Raw genomic sequence first — 17,270 nt, 5'->3', positions numbered from 1 at the left:
GGAGGGTAAGCCTATGAGACCTATAATATATACTGATAAAGAATATAAATACATAGTAGATAATGAAATTATATAGATAAATATATATTAACAATATGTTTGATTTCCTATTCATGCTATGCAGTAGTATTATTGTTAAAAACCTAGTACGATGCGTTGTTTAAAAACAAAAAGCAGGCATGTTTTGTCAGGATGATTTAAGACCATATAGAGTAAAAACAATCTATCACAGAGAAGAATTAAGCTTTGGCTGGAGACGAGACTGGCACGCGATCGTCAGAGGTTAAGTACTGGCAGTGCAATGTGTTACCACGCAGCAGAGGAGCTGCCTTAATTGCCCCCGTGAGCAGGGTGAGCCTGGCTCAACTGGGAGGTAAAGTGGGTTAGTCCAAATCTCGATAAAACAGACTGAGGTTAACGCGGTTAGGAAGAAGTTTCAGCCGTTACGTTTTGGCTCGTCATTGGGGAAGGCTCTATCAAATCAAAGTTGGGGTTCGGTCACTCAACCGAGAGGCGGTAAGTTATTAAAACTGTTGTAATTTGGTCTCATTCGCTTGAGAGCTTTTGTCTGTCGGTGCCGCTGGGGGCGGGTGGGAACCCACTCGCCGGTCCTGTGGATGCTGAGCAGGATACGTGCGTGCAATATCGTGGTTTCTTACAGCCCAGCCATTCGTACAAGGTTACTTTGCCCTCATGGTTTCTTTTGGTTTATTAGTGTTGTTCCCTCACTTGGTTTTGGACAATCGAGAGTACGTTTCTTGGTGTTTTTCTCTGGGAAATGTACACAAGGTTTTCTGGCAGGAGAACCATCCTAGCAAGTCACTGGAAAAAAAAAAAAAAGTGCCTCTTGCATGAGCCAAACCCCAAACTGGGATTTCCACTATATTTAAACAAGCTATGATCTCTGCATATCAGAAATCATATCTCAGTGGAGACTTTATCAGATATACTCAGTATGGCCCATTATGGTTGGCAATATGACCCTTTAAATCAAAATTATTTTAGGAGGCTATTTGTTGCTGGAAATGAAAAATGATATATTCTAAATGGGCTTCTAAACTAAGGAAATAAAGGACTTGGTGTTTCATTGCTGGATTTGGAAACTCTCCAAGGATGATTTTTAAAGTCTATATCTTGTTTACAGTGTGTTCTCACTCACATATCAGATAAAATGTTATGTTTTCTTACCTTAACAGTTACTGATGGAAAATGTTTAACAAACAGCCTCACACAGGAATTTACAAAAAATAATGTCCAGGAGAATATAGAAGACAGTTCTATCCAAGATGAACAGTGTAGCTCATCAAAGTAGAAGCATTTCATTTTATTTATTTTTACCATCAGTTTGGATGTAAATTCATGAGGCTCACACCAAGTTTGAATTTGGTTCATTTTGTCTTATCTTTTTTAAGACAGGAAAATGAGAACAAAGCCATTAATATCTCTAGTTCATGTTCACCTCAGTTTATAATGACATACCAGGAGACTCATAAGGACTAGAAATAAATGGCTGCAAAACCCCTCTGTGTTCTTTTTCTTCTTAGTAGGCAATTGTACAGTCAGAGTTGACTTTTTACTTCAACTGGTGTATGAAAAAAACCTGTATAAAACATTGAAGATTCTATTCTAAAATCAATCAAGCATCTTCCAGACATGAAACCCCCAGTTCACATCCACCTTATGTTGTAAATGATAAAGCAGGAGCAATTTCACTCTCTTGTTACAGTTTTGAAAAAAATTTGTGAACTTTATGCAGTAAGATTTTAGCACCTATGTTCTGAAGGTGTAATCCTTACAAGAGTAGCAATTTGCCAAACTTGAGTAATTTTTATGGTTTTTAATAGAGCTGATGGTTTTGGTTTGTTTTGCAGTCTGAAAGTGAGAGATGAAAATGAAGATGGAGATGGAAAGGGGTTGTCCATTATAGTGGTAGCTGTACTGTATTTATGAAGCCTTCTAAAACCAGCATGTACACAGCCATCTTTACAACAACTATTAAAAAGTTGCCCGTGAGTGGCCAACAACTACATCGACCTGCAGACTGGAAAGTGGAGAGGGGTTGCTCTATCCAGGGGGAAAAGCAAACACCTACAGGGTTTGTGGAAGAGGCAGGGCATTACCCAAAAGATTTTTGTTAATTGCAGGTCTCCCTAACCTCGAGCGTATGCATAATAAACTGTGTCTAGTTAAGGAATCTCTTTGCTGAGCATTTATTCCTTGGTTGTAACCTAAGTTGTACATGACTTCTGGGTTAAATACAGCCTTTTTGGTATCTATGGTCAATTCTATGTACAAACGCGTGGCTGCTGGTTGGTTTTAGTTGGGACAGACTGGGAAAGATGTATCTTTGGGGCTGGGGACATCAAGCACAACATTCTCAGTTAAAGTAGATAGAGGATCTTTTTGACCTGATGCTTCTTTAAATCCTTATAGATTTTTAAGGTGAGACTTGGCAAGGAAGCTCTACTTATAAACAGGTTATAAAAGATTAATGGCTTTTTTTACCTAGTGGTTAACCAAATTTTACAGCATACCTCCTGACAGGTTACTTATGTTGATTCTGTTTATGTCCTTGTTACCATTTGTACTTTGTAGCTGCCTTTTGCTTCACCTCATAAACATGTGGGACACTTTACGCTCATGCATCAAGTATGCGATTCGTTAAACTCTCTGGTAATCTCTTGCGATTTGTATATAAAAATGGGATGCACTGAACCCCCCTGAGATTCACCCCAAATAATTCTATGGCAATAATAGAATTATGAACACCCACTTATATGTAATTGATAATAAAATCTTATCTAATTTTGAAAGATAGTGTAAATTCTGTATTAGAAACATTTTAAGTGATGATACTGAAAAAAACCCAACCCCAAACTCCTCCCAAACAGTATATAAATCAGGTGGTTTTTCTGTAACTTTTCCATGTAAGGAAATCATTGTCTAGTTAACCAGACAGCAAGGCTAGAGCATTAAAAAAGGTAAATTGTATAAGTTCTATATGAAACGATGGCTGTTGCTCCATTTTGAACTGGGGAAGAGAAAGAATAGTCTAGTAGCTAGCTGGGCTTGAAAGATGAGATCTTTTTCCCAGTACTGCACTTTAGGTAAATCACTCTTAGGCTGGGCTACGTTTCATCGGGCTCTGATCTAATATTAAGACGTCTGAGTTTGAGCCGATGACTTCGCGCTGCCGTGGCAGGAGAGGTAGAGACAAGGATGTTTCCAGAGGGTTAGTCAGCGGATGAGCCTGGGGTGACATCTAACTTTAGCTCCTCGAATTAGGGCAGACAAACACCGTGCTTTGTTTCTCTGACTCATAGGATAATGGCAGAGAGAGGCTGGGCGGTAAACCTATTTAATCCAGAGAGCTACTCAGGAAGCCTGCTGTTGGAGGCAATATCGATATCTCTAATGGATACGCAGACAGATTTTGCCAGGACATTCCCAGACAGGAGAGCACTTCCAGGTGTTTTGGGATTTGTTCTGGTTTATTTTTAGGGTCTGTTTGTTCAAAGTATGAGTGAGGTTTTAATTGAGTGGGAACTTGGGAGAATAAAGCTCCTTTGGTAAAATAATTAACATTAATTAATGTTAAGTAATTGATGTTGAGTGAGAGAAAAGAAATTTACTGCTCATGCCCTGATTATGAATAAACCACTTTTGTGGGAACTTTAAAGAAATGTTCACAATTTCGTTAAGAATGTAAATCTTGAAGCTGCTGAGCTGCTGTGAACTATCTCAGCTGGAGGTGGGGAAAAAGAGTCGGGAGCAGCGGTTTTGCACTGATCTGGTTCTTCTTTATTATTCACGTACCTGATCAATTTACAAAGTTCCCACCCCACAGACAAAGAAAATTCCTCTTAGAATAGGTGTTATCAGATTTATAATAACTGAAAGCAGATTGCAGCATTCACAGAAAGCTAGGATTTTTATTTTAGATAAAATATTAAATAGAAAGTATAGCATTTAACATTTCAGTTTGTGTACATTGATTTAATTTTTATGTCACCGTTTTGTTACCATTTTTGATACCCCTGTGAAGCTGTTCCATGAAAACCCTTTCTTTCAGTTAGAATTCATTTTTCCTCTTGGTTTGCATGGTAAGAGGCATAGTTACTTGTATTGAACATGAGTATTCATAGCAACAGATTTCAATTTTGCAAGGAAATTCCAAGTACCTATGAAGAACCTTAATATGATGTACTTTAAATTCTAAGGAGGGCACTACCTAGTCTGGAGCACAGTTTAGTGGTTCTGGAAAATAAATTGATGGAAATAAATTAAAAGTTAACTGACTTTTATTTAATTATCATGTTGCTAAAGTTTTAAATGGCAGATGTCACTTGGAATAGATCCTATTCTCCAGATCCACAATCAAAATAATCAATAAAACACTTTCACTTCAATGCTTTCTCTGCATGTAGAAAATAGAAATTCTGTCTCTCGTCTGCAATGTGCCGCTCCTGAGTCTTATGTGTTAAAGGTGCTGTTTTCCATGGTGAAAATTAAGAAGAAAACATTTTCTGTATCCCTAGCTATTTGAGCCTGCTCCAACGAGCCGGCTGGCTCCAGCATTTTCACGCAGATGCAGGCAGTGATAGTCAGATGGCTCCGTAAGTGCTGCTGCTCAGTTTTGGGCATGTTCTGGCCATGCTCAGGCTGGGATTTTTCCATGCAACAGCACTGTCCTTTATCACCTGTATAAATCCCAGAAGGAGTAAGAGGGGATAAGTGGGAGAGGGGGATGCACGCCCAGGATTTCATGGGAATAGCAGCCATTTCTGTACTATCTGTCTTAAAATGGAGACCAGTCAAGGTTTGCTCATTCTACAGAGAGATAATTTTCTGCTTGAGATCCCGCAAATTAATTGCCAAGTGTCTCAGCTATCCCAGGAGAGGCGGTGGAAGGTGTATTGACAGTACCTGCAGATAGCTGGGAGAGATGAGCAGTTAATGGGATTCACCAAGTCACCTCCCCAACGGGGGAACGCGCTTCTGGTCTTAACTTAAAAATCAAATTCACCCGTCGGAGAAGCTCTCCGGCTTTGCAGGTGAGGAGTTTCTCTCCGCACCCAGGATTTCTACGCTTAACCGCGTGATTTCTGCCCAAAGTCAGGGGAATTTGTCTCGGTCGAGCCTTGTCCCCATCACGGCAGTGCGATGGCGAGCAAGAGCTCTCCTCGGGATACCAGCGGAGACTGCCCTGCTGGGGCTCCTTCCCATCCCAGCCCTGGGGATGGGGTTTGGGAAGGGCTGGGAAAGTTCCCTGTGGCGATGATAGAGGCTGTAAAAGACGGACCTAACTGATTATATGTTTCAGAACTACCAGCAGCGCACCCAGTTGCGGCGGGTGGGAGCGCTGCGTCCATTCCTCGTTAGTCCCGGGAATGTAGCAATTAAAAGCCGGGAAACTACTGTCTCCCAAGATTTTACTGATGAGGCTTGCCAAGGGAATGAAGGAGCATCGCCCGTTTTAGCACGCTGGTGCCTGTGAAATCTGCGACCCCTTAAGAATCCGGGTAATTTTGCGCAGCCCCTGCCCCGCTGGGTGGTGGAAGTAATTCCCCACATGCATAAACCCGGAGCCACTGCAGACTCCAGCACATTTCAGTGCCAGGGTCACGCAATTTGGGAAGGTTTAAAGAACGGTGGAAGCATCTGCGTGCACAGGGCTGACAGCCAGACGTCTAGGTAAGACGCTAACGTTCGCAGGTTGCACTCAGCAGTGCAATTCAGCAGAGAGCAACCTGGGGGAATTCAGCAGCCGGTGGAGTAGGGAGGTGTTGAGGATTCAGGTAAAGTGCGTGCAGCTGGGCAGACAAGCCTGGGTAGTAGTGATTTGGGTGAAAACCTAAGTGTGCTACAGATTCCTTGGTCACCAATTTTACCCAGAAAAATATATATAAAAGCAAGGTCACTGTCAACGACTAATTCAAGCAGAATGAAAGCCTTAAGAACTCAGGATTGTTTCTCGGATAACAAATAAGACGCTCTTCTCATCTTAATATTTTTATTAATGCCCATGAGATTTGGTGTCTGGGGCTGTGAGAGAGGGGTGATAGATATTAGATTGGATCAGCTGAACACATAGAGAGAAATGCTGCAAATCAATTTTCCTTGATACATGGACACGTATACCAAGTGCTGTAATATTGCCACCCCAAATGAGTGCCTGTAAGTCTTAGCAAATACTGCGCTTACCTGTGTGTGGGGGTGCCCGACGTGTCTGATGAAATAAGAAACGTTACAAGCTCTCATCTGCAAGTGAAAATGAAGCAAAGTCTTTCTCGGGTTTGAAAAGTTCCATTCTATGAATTTTTCAAATCGTCATTGCCGTTTCAAACCGCTCTGCACCGTCTGGGAAGGGGGAGTAAAAATGTTCACCATCTCACACTTCAGCTTGTTTACATGAGATTTCAGGTCGGTCCTGCAGGCCCAAGGGGCTCAGCTAATCACCTGGACCATATAGTGAAACAACCTCCAAACTGTTCAAAGTTCATTCATCGCTACTCCGCAGCGACACTAATGAGTACAATTATGTCTTTGCAGCTGGGGAGGGGGGCAGCGGCGCTCGGCTCTGCGCCGTGTTTCGTACCCTGCCAGGCACGACGGGCTCCTCGCGCCAGGTTCTCCGTCCCCCCCGTTGAGCTTTTCTCTCCGCTTCCAGCCGCCCTCCTTACCTGCTCTCCCGGCTCTTCCCAGCTTCTCCTTCCAGCTCCCAGGCTGGCGTCAGTCCCAGCTGGGGCACTCCACACCTCGCGGGTGCCAGCCGGCGTGTTTCAATTACTAAAGCTAACAAGTGATTTGACACGCTTCCCAATTATGATGTGCAAAGACGTCATGCAAAACAATCCCCAAACTCTGTAAAAGTTTTGCTTCCACAGAAATAGCAATGGAAAGGGCAAAACTTTCCAAGAGGCAGGAAAGGGGCCGTGGGAAGGAGGCTGACGAGAGGTGTGAGGGCACGGAGCAGGACCGAACATCCGATGGGGCTTTGCCTTGCCCCACGGCTGGGCTGTGCAAGGCGTCCGAATGCCCCCTCTTTGTGTCATCCGCCACTCCAGCAGCTCTTTTGGGAATATGTGTGTGGGGAGGAGGACATTTTAAATGTCTCAGCCTATTTCCTGCATGGAAAATGACTAGACTTCGGGAATTTAAGATCGGGTCTCTGAAGAGCTTTGCTAGCTTCTTCCCTAATCATCCTCTTTCACACCCATACCCTCCAGAGACCCCTTTGTATTTGGATCTTTCCTGCCAATGGGCTAAAACCGGGGTTATATATGTATTTGGTAAATAAAGGTGGGAAGGACCCATTTCAGCTGGGCTTAGCCACATCTATCAAACAAAGTGTGTGTAAGCATAGCTAATTACAGAAAGAAGACCCTAATATTTGCCTAATTTGGAGGTGAATTTCCTTGGCAAAAGGGGAAACCAACCAAGATGAATCTAGACAAGGAAAACGGGTCTACACTAATGCATCCTTAATAGACCTCCCCAACAGATGTATAAGAGAATCTATTTTCTTGCTCAGATATCTATTTTCTATGTGTATGTATATATAAATGTAATCAAAGCTTTATAGTGTACCATGCCGTGTTTTCCTAATACAATTGCCTACTACTGTCCTGCTGAATTCCTGCCCCCAGCTCCTGCTTTCTTCTCTCCCTGGGAAATATGGATTTGCAGTGTCTGACAGGTCCACATTGACCTTAATAGAATTGCTTCCAATCTATGCTGGCGTCGATGAGAGGGACGTCTTGTCCTTTTCTGTGCCTATTGCCAGCAAAAAAATCGTTCTTTCATAGTTGCTACAGTATGTGAATGGGGAGTGTCTGGGATACTGTTGCGGGTATTGGGAATTTGAAAGTGAAAGGATTTTACCTGTGCGACTCTAGTCGGTCTAATCTATAAGAGAAATAGAATTTCTTTGCCGATCAAACTTAATTTCATTAGCTAATGACTCATGTAATTAAAAGCAATGTGTCCATTTTCCTGTCTGGCCAGACAGCTCCTGGTAGGTGTTGCTGATGCCACTAAATGAAGGGGACCGCTGGGAGCACAAAACGAGTTAGAGAGGAACCGAATACTGATGGCCTCTTCACAAGACAAGTTCTCTGCACTGTAGACATCTACAGCTTCTTTTTACGAAGTACGATCTCCGTGCTGGGCACCTTCTCCGATGATAACCCTTAATTTAAGAAGCATGCTGTCACAAGAGAGAGGAGCGAAGAGGAAATTGCTAAGGATGTTTTCTCTTCCTAAAACAAGAGGTATTTTACTGCGAGAGAGATGTAAATCACAGCGGGGAAATTGGCCAACTAAACTACCAGGGGGATAGATCTGGGGAAGAATTAAATTTAGTCTCGTTATTACGTACCTTATGAAGACGCCACATTTGAGATGCAGGTACGAGGATGGCAACCTCGTGTCTCCTGTACGCCCAGCCACAACGAGCTGCTCCTCGGGTCCCTTTTGGGGTGCCGGCTGCCCTGCAGGCTGCCTGCCCCAGGGTGTGTTAGCCTCCCCCGAGGCTCACTGCCTGCTTGGACAGAAAGTCAAGTCCCCAGGGCAGCTCCGAGGCAACTTTTGTGAGCCAGTCCAATTTCCCATGGATCCTGCAGCTCGCAGTGCCTCCAACCTGCTGCTGCCAGGGCCGGGGAGCAAAAAGTGAAAAGTTTGTTTTCTATAGCTTTAGCCAACAGTCCTAAAGACATATTTTTTTACCTTTTTGTGATCTTGCACAGAAGGAGATGACTTGCAAATATGTCCCTCTATGCTAGATTCTATTTCTTTAGTTCCATGACGTTCTGCATTGTGTATTTGCCAAGTAATTCCAGGTTGTAATTCATTCTAAACAAAGGGGTTTGTGTGGTGTTTATTCTTTAATGATTGGACAGTGGATTAGAGCAGACTTTTGGCAGGGATCCTTCAAACTTGTTTACATTTCCATCTGTCTCTGCATCTTCTTGAGGTTTTTCAGGTTATTGTGTATGTACCTTATTTCATGTTCCTAAGAGGAACAGGCATTTTAAAAATAGAAGTAAATGAGATATTTCAGGTTTTGAAATTTCACACTTAGGTATTCCTCAGTGTCTAACAGGCAGTTTTTTAGTTGCCTTAGAATTCTGAACACTTTTGTTTCTTCTACAGCTAATTTATTATGCCCTCCTTGAGAAAACCTGATTGCTTGTTTTTTAGCCTTTAAATGCTTTGGTATAGCTTTTAGTCGTTGTCTTGCATTAATGCGGTGGATCTATAGTTAGGGAGACTAAGAAATATTTCGCTTTCATGTGTTGGCTTCAACACTTTGAAAAATAGATCTTAGACTTGGTGTTTCATATTCATCTCCATTTTGCTTTTGAACACGCATGGAAAAGTGGCATGGTAATTTAAGTTGTTTTGGCAGGGAATTTGCTAGTAGCCTTTACTCCCTGAAATGCATTTGGAAAGGCCTTTTTATTCTTTGAAAAATCTCACAGCATCATTACAGCCATGTAGAGTTATAAAATATATATTTTAATGGAAGCTATGGACTGTTATTTTCCTTTGGATGCACATCTGTATGTGTATGGGGGGGGATTGACAGGCTTTTCTTCTGGAAGTTGCCATTCTTCTTGTTGATCTGAATTATTGTGTAATAAATTTCTTTTTTTTATGGCATGAAACCTCCCTTCCGTGTGTTTATACTGCCTTGCAGCAACCCAAGTGTTTTAAATGTCACAGTGAGCAGTTCAAGGTATCTATGCGATTTGATCACAGAGTACTTTTCAACTGTTTCTTTTGGGCATAATAGTAACCTAATCTCTGATAGGACTAAAGGCACTCTGACAAACCAGATGGTTTTTGCCATTTGAAATTTGGATTTTAGAGATTTTTATGTGTTGAAGTAATACGGCATTGGCAATCTTAGAAATGTGAGTAATGGACTTTTTACATACTTTATCTGAAATAGTAGCGTTCTTTCAAACTACCTGTTTGTGAAACCCACTCTAGCTCTGCCAGCTCAAGAGGGGAGATCAAATTAGGACATCTCAGAAAGCTTACTGCTCAAATCAGGTCTATTTAAATGTCATTCAACCGAACAACCAGAAACAATTCGCGGTTGAGAGTCTTCGGCATGTATATCCAACATACAATGCGCACATACACTGTGTTTTGCTCTTTGTCCTTGCATGTAAGGGTACATCGTTTAAAAGAAAGAGATACACAGCATCTACTTCTGGACTGCAGTGGTAGAAACAAGAGATATGCCTATTCAGGTATCTTGCTGGTGCCGGCCATCTTCCGTAGCTGCACTATCATCACTAAAATATCCTTAGCTTGTTTAACGGTCTCAGGGGACACCCCTGCCGGGGTCCCTCTCTGCGCGAGCGGTTGCCAGCAGGAGTGAGCCTGCCCTCCCATTCCCGACCTCGACCTCGTGCTGATGCTGCACCTCGGGAAGATGAGGCTGGAAACTAAGGATTAGAGACCAAAGAGGTTGTTTGGATCCAGGTAGGGTGTCATCTGCTTTCAAAGCTACAGGAGAAAACCTCTCCAAAACGCAGAAACTATTGGTTCAATTTCAAACACGCTGCTGAAGAGAGATGGGGAAGTGCTTGGCTGAGTCAACTGATCCAGAGTAGATTAATTTATTTTCCTGGGTGCATACATCTATCTCTCTCTATAAAATAAGAACAATAGAAATGACGAAGAGTAATGATGTCTCCTCTCATGTTATAACAATGCCATGTCCTAAATCTCTCCAGGCAGCAGCACTGCTCACTCTGTAGGTCATTCTGATGGCAACAAGTTTAGAAGAAATGTCATTTAAGGGTGGAAAAAGGGACAAACTTTTAGATGCACAGGTTCTTTTCTACTTCTGAAACAGAATCAAGAAAGGGTCTTCTTTACATCTATTGTTGCTGTTAAGGTCTTTGGGCTGGATTTCTTTTTTTTTTATGTATCCCCTCCAGAAACTCTTACTTCACAACAAGACATTCAAAGGTTGCCGGAGATATCTGAGCAGGGCTTGTCCCACCCGACAGCCAGGCTGGAAGACAAAGAGGGGACGCGATGGTTTTCGGCTGGGACCTGCGCGGGTCTGTGTTCGGCTAACACAGGGAAGGCACGCAGGCTCTCGCCTCCCTGCCACACGACACCAGGCTTAGCTCTGGATGTCGAACAGGACTTTGTTTAGCAATCCAGGGCTGTGAAAATAGCTTTTTTTGTGTGCTCAAGTTGCATGTGCAAATATCTCATCCGGGTCTAAAAGAACACAGAATTTATGTATGCACAGTTCCTTTTTTATACTGTTATTCACTGCTATTAAGAGAGTCCATGTTTGACATTAATTTGGGGTCGTTTCCCTGTACATACTGCTTCTGTCCATCCATTTACCTAGTCTGTCACTATTAGGTAACAGAAAGATAATCTTTGCACCTTTAATGGGTTTCCTTTTATTTTAAATGAAAAATTATTTTCCAAAACAGGTGGAACGCTCACTCTCTTTGATGCCAGCTCAGTATACCACCGAGTATCATCTTAGCTTATATCTTCACTACTCTGTGGTGGGATTTCAACAATAAACTGTTCATTTTTGCCAGTTTTTTAACTTGTCACCCTCAGAGATGTTTGAAAGAGACTTTTGATTCACAAAGTTTTATATGTATTTTAGATGATGAAAGGCCAGAATTTTACTTTTATGTTTCAGCAATAAACGTGGAACCCTCTGAACTTTTTTTAAATAGCAAATCTTATTAATTGTAGATGAAGGATTAAAGGAGATTTAAATAAGAGAAGCTAAAATGATTACATTAGTGGTGGCCCTGGCCGCACATTCCTTATCTGTTTTGTTTTTTTTTTTAATTTTCTGTGTCTGTCCCACAGCATTCTGTTCTCTGATAGCATCATTTCTGACCTCTTCCCAGGGGTTGTTTTACCAGCTCCTGACCACGGCATCCTGAATGTATCCATCAGGGAAATCACAGAGAAAATGAATCTGCAGCTGGTTCCCTGGTTCATTGGTTAGATAATACAAACCAGGACATCTTTCTATTTAATACTTTAAAATGTGAATGCAGAATTCTTTGGTTTAAGAAAATAATGTGAAAGCATTCCAGTGGAATCATACATAGCCTTTCACATCTTTAAACAGCCATTGTTCTGAACTATGTATACGCCCTGTTTAAGCAAGCTGATAAATGGACCTCCAGGGCAAAAGCTTTAGAAATGAAAACAGGTATCTGTGGAAAAAAAACCACCTTTCCTTTAAATCTACCCTCCTCTCCTTGCTTCCCCAATATCCCACTCTCTTTATTTAGGAAAGTTGTGAAGTATTCCTTAGTGGATCTGCTACCTTTGTATATTTTTTTATACATTGAATCAATTTTATATATTGCATGTTATAACTTTAGGGGTGTAGTGCCAGTCCTTCTGCCATCCTCTGTTAGAAAACAAACAAACAAACAGACTTTTTTTAGGACTTAATATAAATCTTGTCTTTTTAGGGGGGTAATTTAGACTATGCATAGCAACTGCTGTCATGGAAAACCGAATGATCTCTTGGTTAAGCATTTTATCTCCATAAATAAATGTGATTATTTTTTTTGTCTTTGAAAGGTCTATGAACAAGTGCTAGTTTGGTATGGTTTTATGTTGGTGGAAAGCCCTCTAGGGTACATAAACCTCTGCTTTGAAAGTACTTGCTGGATTCTTGAACAGCAAGAAGGAAAAGGTGTGATGGATGAACATAGACTAGAGCATGTTTTCGTATGCCCAAGAACTATCACTATGAAGCAGTTGTATGGCAGATTTGATCCAATTTCACATGAATGGAGCAATGGCTGGTGTTTCAGAGAGCAGAACAGGGTTCCTGTAGTGAAAACTACTAACCACTTTAATTATATTTTCATGCGTGGCCTATTTTATAGTGCAATTTTCCTGAAAGGCTTACAATTTGATTTCTCAGACTCAGGAGATTAGTTTGGTTAGGGTTTTCTTTGAAAACTAATGGACACCTGGCAAGCTTTTTTTTTTTTTTCCCCTTCCTGTGCGAATGTAGGTTACAAATAAACCTTACAGATAAACCCTTAAACCTATTTTAAGATGTGATAATGAGTAAAAGGCCAGTCTTAACCAGCAGTGTTCAATAGGGATAAGTGAACTGCAAAAGGCGGAGGAACTGGTTGTGACGAAGTGCTGTTCACCTTGGTTCAGACCGTCTTGGTGGTGCAGGACTGAAGCGGACTGGGTGGCCGTAAGCGTGCATGTGCATCTCTCTCTGCCTGTAAAGCAATGGCCTCGCCTTGCTGGATGGTCCCTGCTCTGACTTTACAAGCTGGTGTGTCCCTGAGTAATCGCGCAGTTAAGCGAGCTGAAGATCTGAACAGGATTTGGCTGGGGGTGGGGGAGAGTAAATTCTAAGCCCATGTTTCTGACTATATAAATATTGGAAGAAAAACTGTTATGGACTCACTCTATTTACAGACTGCATCTTCCTTTCAGTACAGTCCCTGTTAGTATTTGCTGTGAATTGGATAGTATAAAGAGATTATTTTGCAGTATAGTTTAGTCTGTTTCTGAAACAAACTGTCATAAGGGAGCACAATGCAGAAGCTGTCCAGAGATATCAAAAAGAAAGACATTTAGCCAACATGATTTTCCAAAAGGAAAACAAAATTGTGTCTTGAATCAGCAGTATATAATCATGAACAGACTCGTTTTCATAATGTCCTTGAAACAAATCTGCCATACGAGATAAAAACATAATGTATAAAGATACTGCGGCAAATGCAATGCAACAAGCTACTTCGGCATAACCTGGATCCAGGAACCTGAGACAACACTAAATAACAATATTAACATATAAAATGATATTGCTGAGAGAAAGGAGAAGGAATTAAGGAGGGCAAGGGAGAGAAAATGTTGCCAGCAGTGAATTGAAGTGAGATAGAAAATGGGTGAGACAGCTGATATAGGAAGAAGTTTCTCGCAGATGGTGGGAGCGTGGAGGGGGGGCTGAATGCTCCTGAGAGTAGCAGGCGTTTCAGAAAAAGGGGGGATGGCAGTGCCAGCTCAGTGGAGGGAAGGAGAGCACAACAGCAGAAAATAATTCCACATTCTATTATATGCGCGTTAAAAAACGCTCTGGTGTAATTTTGCGGCATGTCTGTGTGTTCCTCAATGAAGACCCTGGTTTTAGTGTTGTAGGGGCAGCTGCTCAGGCTCTCAATAGTTCTCCCACATGAGGATTGCCCGCTCACAAAGAACTGCGAATAATAGTGATTTTTTTTTTTCCTCCTATTTTCAGGAAGATAAAAATTCATGGAGAACATGTTCATTTTAATGAGGCCACAGGTTTGCGAGTGGGACTGCTCTGAGACTTTTCTGGCAAGAAATGGTTTGTTTGGTGCAGGTCGTCTTTTCTGCCCCAGACCCCTCACCTGCTATCAGTTCATCAGCCACCGCTGGGTGAAGTGGCTTACCTTTTCTCCTGTCGTGGTTGAGGGCACCCAACAGTTTTTTTTCAGCGGGGCAGCCCGTGTGTTTCATGCAGCAGAAGGACCTGACACGTAGCTCGTGCAGGAGCAGACTGCCCACTGCCTGCTGCAGTTTCCTCCTGGTCAACTGACCCTGCCAGCGCGGGAGCTTCTCCCCTCTAACCAAATGGACGTATCCTAGACCTCTAGTCTCTAAGTGACTTGATTAGAGTTTGCTCAGGAGTCTGTACATGCAAGAAAAAGTGCCTTTTGGATGACTGATCCTGCCCTCAAGACCGAAAAAAAATTCATTTGTTCTTACTTTGAGGAATCTGTTCCCTTCTCCTCCACTTCTGTCTTCTCGAGGATCATTGAGATGTACGGTCTCGATGGTTGTGCAACACAGACACAGTGAGAGTAGCTATCAGCAGAGACGCCTGTCCTTCGCAAGAAGGTTTCCAGGAATTCTAGAGTGGGTACAGTGAAGTAGACCAGTACGATGCAAGGAGCCATGGCACAACGAGACAGAGGAAAGACAATTCGGAGACAGCAAGACAAAGGAAAAACAATTCAGAGGAAGACATGGCCCCAAAGGTGAAGAGGAGGCCACACAACCAGTTTTCTTCACGCGAGAAAAGTGTTGCTAAAGAGAACTAAAATCTGTAACTACTTCCATAACAACGTCTATTCTGCACACACAGCTACGGCAAGTGCTCCAGGGATGCTGTGTAGTCGTGACTGGGAGGCTGGGAGGGAGGGTGATCACTCTATTAGAATGTGGCCCACACTGTGAGAAAATAATAATAAATGGATTGCTGCATCTTCAACTCTTAATTTAATTTAATTTAATTGCATTTAATTAATATGATTTTTTAATCAAGAAGCAAAATCTAATGTATGATAATAACTCTGCTCTTCAGGAGAGCCTGTGAAAATCATGCATCTTGTTTGTAGATGGTACCAAAAGCTGTTTAGCCTGGGGGATAGATGCCTTATATTTCAAGGATATTGAGTTCAAACCCTACGTAGTTTGTACTTTCATTAAAATTTCTATTAACTTTTTCCATTGGTATAGGACTTATGATTTAAGTCTTTCTTTTTTTTTCAGAGCAGAAATTGATTTATAAGCTAACTTATTTCTCATGTAAGAAAGGCAAATTAACTGAGAGGCAAAGTAACTGTTCATCAGCTAGTGACTATCTTTATGCCATTTTGGTAGTTTATTTGTTTATTTCCAATATTCACTTTTCTTTCAATGCATAAACTATTCTTTAAAATACTCAGAAAGCTAAGATCCAATTTGGATGTTGCTCTGCTTTTTATCTTCTTTTGCTACAAAGTCCACAGCTGTACGTACGTATAAATATATATATATAACAGGCTTCCATGAGGTGCCCAATACCTAAACTAAAATGTCATGATGCTGAACAAATACCTTCACTTCATGCCCTGGAACAGGATGGACTGTCAGGGAGAATTGTCTGTGATACTTCTTCTGTCTTTTTGCCTTGAACACAGTGAAATGATAAACCTTCAGAATGCTAATAAAGTCTGTAGGACGTGTTCCGCACTTGCTGCATTTGCTGACACCAAACTGTGAATTTTCATTACCATGGGGCAAATGCCAAGTCCACATTTGTGAAGCTCTTTTCTGGCTATGTAGATGAACATCCTGATGGGGACAATTTGGCCTAAAGCACCCACAACGCGCTTTAGACTTCTGTTCCATATGGCCCAGTTGCCTAGAGCTAAAATATCAATATAGAGCTGTAGGATGTCTTGTCCAGATGACAAGGGTGTTATTAACATGTTAGAAGAATAACAATAACTAAGTATTCAGTGCCGAGACAGTTTTTCTCATATACTATGCATAACTTCTTCTTATTATTGATATTTAAAAATGCACCTTTCAGGCTCGGTTCTGATTCCATTTGTCACAGTGCTGTTTTTCAAGGTCTCTTTTTCCTACACTGATGTATTATTCTCCAGTCTGAAAAGTAATTGCGAGTCCTTGAGGCTCATAAGGGATTTGAATCCTTTGCTGACTAAGGATGCGATTTAAATAAATGCTCATCATTAAGCAGGTATGTAGAAGCTGTGTTACACTGGAACCTCAATGTGCTCTAAGTGGAATTTGGTACTATAAAGCACAAAGATATTTTTCCCCAAAGGACCCTTCTTGGAAAGGTTTCACATGAAGAAGAAGAAATAAGTGGGAACAAGTGACTGAACTTTCTGAACTGCTCTTTCATAATCCTCCCTCTGTCCTTTCACTCCTCTCATCTTGAAAAGAAGTGACACGATTACCATTTTATTGCACTGTGAACAAAAAATGGCTAAACTCCTCTCGATTTCGCTGGACGTGGCAGACCAGTGATGTAGATGTAGGTACCTCCAGAGCACCGGTACGTCTGAGGACCTGCACAGCCAGGGTGACCTTCGCTCACTCGTTACCTCTTCAGCTTAGAGTTCCCTTCTCTGGGTAAATGCAGCAATGTTTTGTAGTTTGTGCTGTCTGTTCATATTAAGCATAAACAAGGGTGCTGGGTATTATTATTATTGTTGTTGTTGTTGGTGGTGGTGGTTATTATTATTATTGTTGTTGTTGTTATTGTTCTCCTTGGTGTCAGGCTGTGGGAAGTCCAGAATTCTGGGACCGTAATTTCCCATGTCAGACAGACCAGAGAGCAATGTCCCCTGGTAACTAACAGCCTCTCTCTATCATCTCACTGCACCTTTTCTTTTTCTTTCAGTTACCTGGCTCTAAGATATTTAAATCACCCAAATGTCTCGGCACCAGCCAGCACC

The sequence above is a fragment of the Buteo buteo genome, chromosome 26 (assembly GCF_964188355.1).
Source record: "Buteo buteo chromosome 26, bButBut1.hap1.1, whole genome shotgun sequence".
Taxonomy (NCBI): Eukaryota; Metazoa; Chordata; class Aves; order Accipitriformes; family Accipitridae; genus Buteo; species Buteo buteo.
This window is presented reverse-complemented; position numbering follows the sequence as displayed.